This window comes from Aphidius gifuensis, linkage group LG5 (genome assembly GCF_014905175.1).
Source record: "Aphidius gifuensis isolate YNYX2018 linkage group LG5, ASM1490517v1, whole genome shotgun sequence".
Classification (NCBI taxonomy): domain Eukaryota; kingdom Metazoa; phylum Arthropoda; class Insecta; order Hymenoptera; family Braconidae; genus Aphidius; species Aphidius gifuensis.
The window spans coordinates 228289-240385 of record NC_057792.1 but is presented as its reverse complement, the minus strand read 5'-3'; positions in this window follow the sequence as shown (position 1 = coordinate 240385).

Genomic DNA, 12097 nt, shown 5'->3' with positions numbered 1-12097 from the left:
TTTGCAAATAGAAAAATGATATTGGACTTGACATTAAATTGACAGTTTTTTTATTTATTTATATTTAAAAAATTTTAATCAACATTATGACATTTAATTTGTGACAAGTTTATCATTTGAAAAAAAAAAAAAAAAAAAAAAGAGTGAAATAGTCTCTCTCTAGATAAAACCTGATCTTTACTTTCATGTACCAAGGCCACAAAGTTATAATTATTTTATCATAACATACATGTATATGAAATATTGCATTCTATGAAATTCAAAAAAAATAATCTAAATATGAATTTTCAGTATACAGAAATTAAATAATATTATAAAATAATTTGTCACAACATAAATACGTTATAACATCATTTAAATTGAATAATCATTTGAAAATTAAATATATTTACTTGACTTGTTTATTGATCAATATCAATATTTTTAAATTAATGTATTTTCACGGCTTGATAAATATATTTAATTTAATAACTACATCATTTCTAATTAATTGGTGTGTCAATATAATTGTAAAATGATAATTTATTTGCCCAATTTATCAATTATAATATTGTTCAAATTAATTAACAACTTGTCATTTATTGATTATTATCAAATTGATTTTAAAAATGATAAAATTTAATTTACAACTTGTCGATTTGTTTGACAATCAGTTGTCAAATGTTTATCGTCTCCTGTATATTATGTAATAATTAAAAAAAAATAAATAAAAATAAATAAATAAAGAACATCATTGAATATAATGATTTCCTCGATGCAAATTTACCAGTCGATAAAAAACCTTGAATAATTTTTATCAGCAAAAGTCTCAAATGAATATTCCTTGAGACAATAAGGGGGCTCGATTATAATAATTATATTTTTGTAAATAAAATTTCATTGATTTATTAAAATATAATTTATTATTATTATTATTATTATTGATTTGTCTGTTGGCTTATCATGTCGTTGGTGTGTTAATTGGACAGGATAACAATAGCATGCCACTGACACCAAACACTTTGTCAACCAAATATTCCCATTGACAAATTTTAAATTTAATATCATCAAGCTCTTTTTTCATTATATTCATCACATTGATTAAACAATTATGTTTTCATTTAAATTAGAGTTAATATTTTATTTTTTTTCCTTGTAAATGTTGTTGCTAATTTTAGCGTATTATTTTAGTTGTAATATCGAAGGTTACATGTATTATTTGACAAACAATGAGATGATGATGAAGAAAAATAAAATAACATATATATAAAAAATAAAAATAATATTATTACGCAATTTTTAGAAACGAACAGGTCAGTGTCGATATGCTTGGATGATTATCACCAAGTTTTTCCCTCACTTTGTCTCATTATCCACTCATTTTATATGTATTTCAATATTTTTTTCTTCATTTTTTTTATTCGTCAATATTTGAGATATAATATATCTCAAATTAATTTATTTATATCTAAAATTTATAGCTGATTTTTTTATTTTTTATAAATTATATTTAGTAGCGATTAATGTCGATTTTCTTTATTTATTTATTTGTTTAATAATAATAATAATAATATTTTTTTATAGATGGTAATTATTTAAAATAAATACTATTGTTTTGTATATTATTTTTATAAATTTAAAAATTATTTTTTGATTAGTTTAAATGTGGGAAAATGAGAATAAATTATAAATGAGAAATCTAGCCTTGATGATTTTTCTGTAATTTATAAACTAATGGGGATAATTTAATTCTGATGAAAATCATTAATCAGTGATAAATCTTGTTTGACACTTGAGGACATTTTTCCATTTTATACACACACCCCATTGTCATTTCATTACCACTTTATTATTAGATTAATATCTTTTTTTTTTTATTTATTTATTTATTATTTTTTCATTCAATGATAAATCTTTTGTTCATTTGGCAAACTGGTTATACTATATATTTTTAAGAAATAATATAACAAGGTCAATTGAATTTTTATTTTTTGAAAAATTGATACGAGACGGTCATCTTGAAGATCAATCTTTCAATTTATAATTATTTTTTCAACTCTCATCCATAAAAAAAAATCAAAGAAATGAATAAAAAAATATTTCTATATTCATGCGGATAAAATTGTCATTATAAATTCAAGATTTATAAATAAACAATAAAAAATAGTTGAAATAAATTATTTTATTTTTAATTATTTCCATAATTTAAACAATTAAATTTTTTGTCATAAAAAATGAAGGACAATGACTAAATTTAAATGAAACATTCTCGTCAAGTTTGAAGAATAAAATTCATACTTTTTCCGTAAACATACCTTGACTGATTGTCCAACATGTTCACCATAATTTAAAACAATAACCATTTTAAGAATTATAAATATAATAATAAAAATAACATAAAAAAATTTACGTGCAATTGCATTTTGATGTAGATGTAGTTTATTTAATTTTCAGATAAATATATTGGCTCAACATTTTTAGCTGCCTGAAAATATATTCTTTCCATTTTTTTTTTTTTTCGTCAAGCAATAATCATAAAAAATTGCACATTTATTCTTGAATGAATGAATTGTTTTTTTTTTTTTTTTCTTTTTTTATCATATATTTTATTTCTTTTTGTCTTGGGTCGAGAAGTAACGTCAAAATCCACTTTTGCCTTTATGATTTTTCTGCTTCTTAACGTCACACAATTGTCGAGTGGGTGGATTAATGCAAGTGACTTGTGAATCTGGGGCGAAAAAACTACCACCACTTTATAACTATACACAATATTTTATTCTCAGGGTAAATTGTCATATACGTGCACGGATTATGTTTTTTTTTTTTATTTTTTTGACTAATAAAAAAATGAAGAAAAAAAAAAGATTTTATATGACATAGAAAATCTTGATATCAATCTTGCTAAATAAAATTGAATATATGTGTGAAAAGTATAAAAATTATTCTATATTTCAGTTGAAAAATAATTCAAAATTCAATCATCATCAGTTGAAATTTAAAATACTTGTCAAGATTTTATATTTTCTCGATTGAATTTTTTAAATGCACCATTATGCACCTTGTTGTTTTTATGATTATTAAAATTATATTGTAATTGTATTTTAATTTTTTCCATCAATAATGATATAACGAGAGCACATGTTGAACGTGTGCACGTTGACCTTGTTGTACAAACCAGCTGGATTTTGCTCTAGTCAAGATGCAAATTGATCTGAAATCATTGTCATTCACTTGACCCCAAACGGGATGCATGTTATTATAAAATATTTACCGATTTAATCAATTTTTATCTATAATTTATCATCAAGTATTTAAACACGCAAAAATTCAAATAAATTATTTTTTTTTTTATAATGTAAATTCAGATGATTGACAAAGCAACACTTGTTTATTTATTTATTTATCTATTTTTTTCATATATAAAACAAGAGGTCATACTATTTTCTCATGATATATATAAAAGAAAAAAAAAAACCTTCGATAAACAAAATTGTAAATAATAAATTCATTGTTGAAAGCCAAGGTTTCGTCAAAACAAATTTCATTGTTTTTTAAATATTTTATGATGACTCGATATATATTTTGATTTGACAATGGTTTACTACAATCATTTGATGATATTTGTCCTTGTTTTATCGTGTTATTTCATGGTCAGCAAGAGGCTTGTCATTTTACAGAATTTACACCCATCAATTGACTCGTCTTGCTCGTTCAAGTGCGTCATGCACTTGTTCCAGTTACAAGATAAGGAAATAAATATAAAAATAATAATAATAAATTACAAGGCTTTGTTTAAATTTACTTAAAATTTTCTTAAATATTTTTGATGATTTTAATCTTCATGACTAGAAATCCTTGATAATAAAGAATTTAATTTTATAAAATTCTCAATATTTCTGTAAAACAACTGGTCAACTTTTAATTTAATATAATTTAATATATATATATTTGAATAAAAAAAAAAAAAAAATTGAATGAATAAAAACAGGTGAATGTAAATTGGTTATCGTTCATTGATCGCGATTTGTTGATTCAGCCAGTAATGTACCACTCAACAATCAGCTAATGGTATATTACCAAATTGCATTCTATTTTATTTATATTAACCTTGAGGGGTGAAGGGAAAATTTGCTATTTTTTTTATTAAATAATCAGTGAAAGTATACAATCTATTGGATTCTAAAAAAAACCCTCTTTTAATAAATAATTTTATTTAATTTTTTTATTCTTCATGCAGACTTTTTGATGAATAATTATTTTTAAAAATATCAATAGTCATAACTACCCCGAGTAGAAAACGAGATTTTTTTAAATGGAAATATTTATTCTGCAACGTAATATTACGACATCATTATGTTTGTCATATAGGAATTTTTTAATTTTGTTTATTTATAAATTATTATATAAATAATGGAAATATTTTTTGTCTAGTATTTTTTATTTTTTCAAAAATAAAATAAAGGTGTGTTTAAAATGAAAAAAAAAAAAAAAAAACAAATTCTTCCATAAATCTTCAATAAATATGTATATCGATAAATTTAAAAAAAAACAATAATTATTATAAATAAAATGCAAAATATTTTATTGAATAAATTAATAATAATATTTATAATTATCGTTTTTTTTTTTTTTAAATATATTTGCAGTTGTAAATAAAATCAAGTTGATTCATTGCCGGAACAGGAACTATATCAATGTAGGTCTTGAGATGTGTCTATTAAAAAAATCAAAAAAAAAGAAAAAAAAAAAATATATTTATATAAATAAATATATAACAACAAATAAAGTTAAGACTTAAGATCAATGAGGCGTTGCAATAGACTTGACCTTGTCAACAAGTCAACACGTGGAAGAACAACGTTTTATTTATTTTAATAATTTTTTTTTCTTTAATTATTAACAGCTCATTTTGCCCTTTCTAATTGCCAACATAATTACAAATTGCAATTTGAATACAACAATAAAAATTCCTTCGTCTGGAAATTTTTATATTTTAAATTTTGATTTATTCACTTCCTGTTGTATTATTTTACTACTAAATGTAATATGAAAATTATATGTGTCATAAAAAAATAAATAATAATTATAATTTTTCAATATTATAAATCATTTATCTTGAAACGTTTTGTAAAACGTAATATTCAATTTTTTATATAAAAAAAAAGAAAATTGTTTTTTCTCAGTAGCATTATTTATTTATTTATTTATTTTTAAACTTGTAATTATTGATAATTATTATTAATTTTATATTTAAATATTTCTACGAATTCATTTTTAATAATTCAGTAACTTTAATTGACTCTGATAATATTAATTAGTATCATCGTGATGAAAAATAATTACTCAGCTTATATCACTTGCATTGAAAATTAAAATTATTTTCCTTTAATAAATACCTAACAATTTGTTTGAGGCAATAAAAAAAAATTGTAGAATTATTAATTTTTCATTTTCAATTATTCTGGAATTTTTTATCCTATATTTTTTTGTTTTTCAAAGTGTGTTGATGATTACCTGATTATTCATCAGCAGACTTGGGTCTTTCCAATACTCAGTAAATAGATTTTTTTTTTTTATTCATCATTAACCGGTCTCACTATGACCTACCTCATGCGTCATTTGGTTCGTTTTTTTATTTATTTTTTGTCCAAGTGAAATACAAAATGACCAGCATGTTTTTATTACCATCATGATAAACATAGAAGAAGAGCTTGGAAAAACCCAAAAGAAAAAAAGAAAGTTGATTAATCAGCAAGTGTCTGGGTTTATCCTCAATATAGTATAATTTAAATTCAGGTTTTTTTTGTAAAATTTTAATTAATCTTATAAAATAAATATTTTTACAAACGTAGCAACAATTAAATTTCAATTAATATCAATAAATTTACATATTAAAATAATTTAAAAAAAAAAATAATAATGTATTAAAAATGCACGTAACAACAATGTAAAATTAAATAATTATTAATATTATTTTTCACTATTATCAGAATTTTCTGGTAAAGATATAAATTTTTCGGTTATTGTTAAATCATCAATTTGATTTTTTAATTTAACTTTATGAGTTTTAATATTATTTAAATTTACTAACTTTGAAAATTTTTTAGCAAGTGTTTCTTTACCACGTGGGCATGGACTTGATGTTTTAATTTCATTTTTTGATAATGAATAAATGTTATCAGTGTTGGTACGAAAAAATGTACTCCAAAGTGACTTGTTACTTTCATTATTTTGATTTGTTGAACTTGATGATTCAAAATTATTGTCACACTTGTTGCTTTTTGATTTTGCTGAAAGATCAAGTGGACTATTTTGTTCCCTCATAATATCAATATCAATATCAATATCATTTTCAATTATTTTTTTATTATTTTCACTATTTATTCCACTTGATACTCTTGATGACAATTGAATATTTTGAATAGTTGGTACTGGTGTATCAGCCAACAGAATATCATTACGTTTATTGATAATTTCTTGTTCTTCAGAATTTCTAGTTAATCCAGTTTGACTTGATTGACCAGAAATACTTATTATATTTGCTGATGATGGTCTAGAGATACCAGAATTTTTAGAGGAAATTTCATTGAGTGTTGAATGGCCATTGGGGCTTTTATTATAAATTGATGTTGTTGATGAATTTGCTGTTTGTTCTCTGTGAACATCAGCATTAACAATAATATTTTTTTTTGGTGGATGACGTCTTGGTGGTTTTTTTGGTGTTTTATTAATACAATTATTATTATTATCATCATCATCATCATCATCACCATGGCTTTTATTCATTCTACCAATCACTGCTTGTGGTATTGTATTGTATAAAAAACCAACATTATCTTGACTTGAATTCAATGTATCTGGAGTATGAAATATTGAACAATATTCTTGTGATAATTCATCATTGTTTGTATAACGATTAACTTGTACTCTCACTTTATGTTCACGTTTATGACATAATTTTTCATCAATACTTTTATCAATACTTTTTTCATGAAAAGTATCGAAATTTTTAGAATTTTCATCAGTCAATGATGCTTTAATTGGTGATGGAGGTTTTTTTTTAAAACGATTTATCAATCTAGTTAGCCAAAATGTTGTGTTTTTATGATTCGTCTCATCTAAAATTTAAATAAAAAAAAAGAAAACAATTATTTATTATTTCAAGGATAGTTTTTAATAATTAAATAATAATATAAAACAACTTGCCATTTGATAACAATGATGAGGTCTTTGTTGGTTCTTGTGGTTCTTGTGTTTTTTCTGTTGATGATGTTAAAAATGAATTTCTAAACATTGACAGAATACACGTTGTTAAGACAACACCAATTGCAACTCCAGCACCCAATGTCAACATCATCTTGCCACGATCCATTCGCACAATAATTATTAATAATTATTAATTTTATAAATTTATTTAAACAATAAATCAACTCTATCAACACGTGACAATTTAATAATTTATCTTTCCATGAAACAACTTGTCACAAAATAAAATAATGAAAACGATGATTTTTAATTTATTATTATTATCAATATTTTCCTAAATAAAAATCGCTTCAAATGAAAATTCACCTTAAAATGAAAATTTTAAAATGTAAACAAATAAAATAAAATGAAAATTGATTATATTGAATACACACCATGACCTTGACAAAGATCCATGCACTTTTATAATACGAAAATAAAAATAAATAAAATAATATTTTACATTTAAAAAGTTGGGGCAGCCCAGGAATACCGGCAAATGATGTAATATATTAATATTGCCTTGGCCTTTGCCGCATTTATTATTATTACCAATAAATAATTAAATTACCGGTTTACATTTATTTACGCATTAATGAAAATAAAATTCATCTCTTTCTTTAATGTAAATCATTGTTATAAATTTCTACTTATTATTTTAATATATATATTTTTTTATTCATACGTTGAATTAAATTTCAAGGTCAATGTCATGATAATTATTCATAAAAAAAAAAAAGAAAATAAAAAACAACCGTTAAATTCACATACAAAATAATGATTATTAATTTAAAATAAATAAATTATATTTAACAATGAAATTTGAGATTTTGTAAATAATAATATAATGTTCATTTATCCATCGAATTTATAATTTATTTTTTAAAAAACTTTATCTAAATGATAAAAATAAAAATATGACAACAAGACCTTGAACAATTTTACAGTGTCTTCAACAAGGTCTTGTGTATATCAGTCATTATACATATATAGGTCCTTTATTTTTAATTTTTATAATTTGCACAAGGTCAATGATTACAGAATTAAAAAAATTATCAGTCAATTTTTTTTTCATTGGGTATTTTATCATCGACTATTTAATTGACAGTGTGACACATAGATTGATATATATTTATCAAAATTTACCTGGAGGGTTAATATTTTTTTTAATATTGCATTATCATTTGCGGATGTAGAACAAGACAATTATTTTTACATTTAAATCCTGGTTCTTGATTATGTATTAAAAACAATTCATTCATTTTATTTTTACAGAGTTGATGAAATAGTAATATTGTGTCTATTTAATTATTGTTGCAAAATTTATTTTGCTAGAATAGTAAAACACATGGACAAAGTAATTGACAGAAATTCAGGACAATAATTATTTGTTTAATCATCAATTGACAGAGATGGAATGAAATATATATATATAAAAATGAAGAAATAATATAAATAACAAATCCTCGACCTCTTTGAATCAGGTTCAACATCAAATTGCAATATAACAAGTGTATTTTGAAAGACTTAATTTAATAACCTTGAACTCAACCTGACGATGTACCACCACTAATTAATTTATTAATTTTATTTTTCATGTCTTTTTGTTTATTTGATATTTTTCTTATGATAATATTTAATTTTGTCAATAAAGTGGCACAAGGCACTCAATTATTGCGTAATTAGATCTTCCTTAGGCTCTCACTCACCTTAATTATAAATAAATAAATATAAAAATTAAAAAATTCATCAAGTTTTTCGTAAATGTGTCATCAAAAATATAAAACAACTTTATTTAATGGTAAAATTTTATGGTTGACTGGAGTACATTTAAAAAAATCAAGGTTTATTTTTCATATGAATTTTTTTTTTTTTATTTTTTATATCAAGGATATTATTTATAGACAATACAAATGATTTTCACATTTCAATGACACTTAATGTGATTTGAGAAAATGATAAAATTTTTTCAACTGAAAATCATGAAAATTAAATTTTCATATAATTTAATTTGTTAAAAAAATAATATATTAATTGATATTAATTGAAGCGTGTAATTTATCAATGAGATATATGAGTTGTCATTGGTCTGTGTCGAATGACTCTGATCGGTACCACTCGATTCAACAGTCACTACCGCAAAATAGATAATAAAAAAATTGTAAAAAATTATTTAGAAAAAAAATTAGATCCAGGCTTTCTAGAGCAATGCAGCCTTGATATCAAAGTTCCATGCCCACATCCGTGCTCTCTTATTGAACTATTGAGTATATGTATAATTCCAACTTGTTACTTGACAAAACAAAGGAATTTATATCCGGTACCAATATTGTCTATAAGTACTTATGTGATCTAATAAAAAATTGCAGCTTTAATCACAACTCGAATTATTTAAATAAAATTAAAAATCAATTCGCGCAAGTGTAATTAAAATTTGATTGCATCAGTTGGGTCTACGTGTTTTATCGTTGTGTCGTCATGGATTCCATCCACTGTCAATCATTAAATAAAAAAAATCCATTCATTTAAAGGAAAAAAAAAAAAAACAAATTAAATACTTGAGAATTCCATACGCTGGCTATTTTTTATTTTTTTTCTTCAACCTTATTTTTCTATATGCAATAGTCCGTTGACCATGCCAGAAGGCAATCATCATTATAAATTTTATTAAATAATGTAATTAATAAAATTTGTTTATTTTTATAATTTATTTTTATTTTCTATTGTCTATGATTCTTCAATCAGATCATATCAATAATATATTAACTCACTGGGATTTATATTTTATGTGGGACAAGGATAATCATGCTCACAAGTTTCCTACATCCTTTTATATTATTTTTTTTTTTTTTCTTTTGGATTAATCATCACAGAGACAAAAGACTTTTTTTTTTTTTTCTATCAACAAATGTAATTATTTAAATAACATTATAATGGTAATTAAATTATTTGACATTGTTGCGTATTTATTTAATAGTGCGTATATGATTATTTTTTTTCATTTTTACGTAATTTTCAAGTTGTACATGCAATTATATTGAATAGTTCAAAATATTATGTACGAGTGCGTGTAAAATATACTATGTGATCCAACCACACCTCCTCAACAAGGACACATTATTATATTGATATGAAAAAAATTGAAAAAATTTATCTATATATTATATGCAATTTGTGTTATAATGTTTAAATAAAATTATTTAATTTGTATGATGATGTTCGCTGGCTGTTGATTGATTTATCAATTAATCCAGTCGTTTAAAAAAATTAAAAATCACACATTTTTATGTTTACATAGTTGACGTAAATTTTATTTACGATTGAAATCAGATAATAAATTATTGATGATGTGGGTAATTTGCAAATCAATGACCGTTGATAATTATTTTTATTCTCAGTAATTTCTATTGATTTTTTTTATTTTTATTAATATGAAAATAGTATTATCTATTTTTTGGATGAAAATAAATTTTTATTCTGCTTTTTTGACACGAGATAAAAGCTCGACATATCAAGCTCAACTAACGAAAATATGGTTTTAGAAAAATCCAGGATAATCTCGTCGTAAAAGCCTACGACAAGTCAGATCATTTATTATATCACCAAACTTTTTTTATTTTTCCATAAATTTACCTAATTATTATTATCAACAAACAAATAGAATTTTTTTTTACCACTTTTCAAGCACTTGAGAAATTTTATTAAAAAATTAAAGAAAATACAATGCTAAGATTTCTACTCACGCTTTAACTTATTGTTTCATCGGATTTTATGTATAAAGTTATCCATTTAAATGAAAAAAAAATTTTTCTTTTTAAACTTTGAGTTGAGAAGAGATGCAATATTCCACTCAGACTTTGAATAATTTGACACAATTAAAAACTAAGTAAGTCACAATTAATTTGAATACTCGAGAAATATTAATTTATAAATTAATAAAACTACCTACACATTGAAAGGAAAAAAAATAATTAAAAGCGTATACTTTAGTCAGTATGAAGTTTAAATAAAATTATTTAAAAAAAATTGTTATTGACATTTATTTGTCGTGCAAAAATTAATGAGTTTAAAAGGAAAAAAACAGCAGCTTAATTACATTTTGTTGTGAATTAATTCCCTCGTAATTAATCAATTGTTTATAATTATTTGTATGAATATTTTTATAAATAATGAATATTAATTTATAATTTTTTTTTTTATTAATCGTTATCTTTTGTTTAACAATTCAAATATATATATTTATTGACACAATATCACGTTCTGGAGGCCTGCCTCTGTTCTCGACCAATCACACTCTCGATAAAGTTAAAAAATAATAAATAAAAAATATTTATTTGCGTATTAATATGCATTATAATGTGGGTGTGATATTATTCAAAGTAAAAAATTGAATAATTATTTTATTATTAAATTCACTGAGTTGATTGAATTAAAAATTCAGTTTGAAAAAATAATTCATATCTATCTATGAATTTATTTATCGTTAATTTATTTTACTTTCATATTTTATTTGCTACTTTATCAACTGCTCAATCCATCGTTCGTCTAATGGAATTTATACTTTTTTTTTTTTTTTTTTCCTTTATATATGTATATTCATTTTTTTTATTTAATCTGATGAAAATTTTTTCTTACCTCTGGGATTTAAAGTCCAATGAAATTATAGAAAAAAAAAAAATCTATAATCGGATTTATCAAAGAACATTTCTTCTTTTATCTGGTATAATTAAATTTTTGTTTCTTCATTTGAAATATTTTTTATTTTCATATAATGCAAATTTTATTTTTTTTTTCTTCCATATTTTTATGAGTATTATTATATCAGACGCGGAAAAACCTTGGCCAATGATTGAAATAATTAACTAAAGCGTGA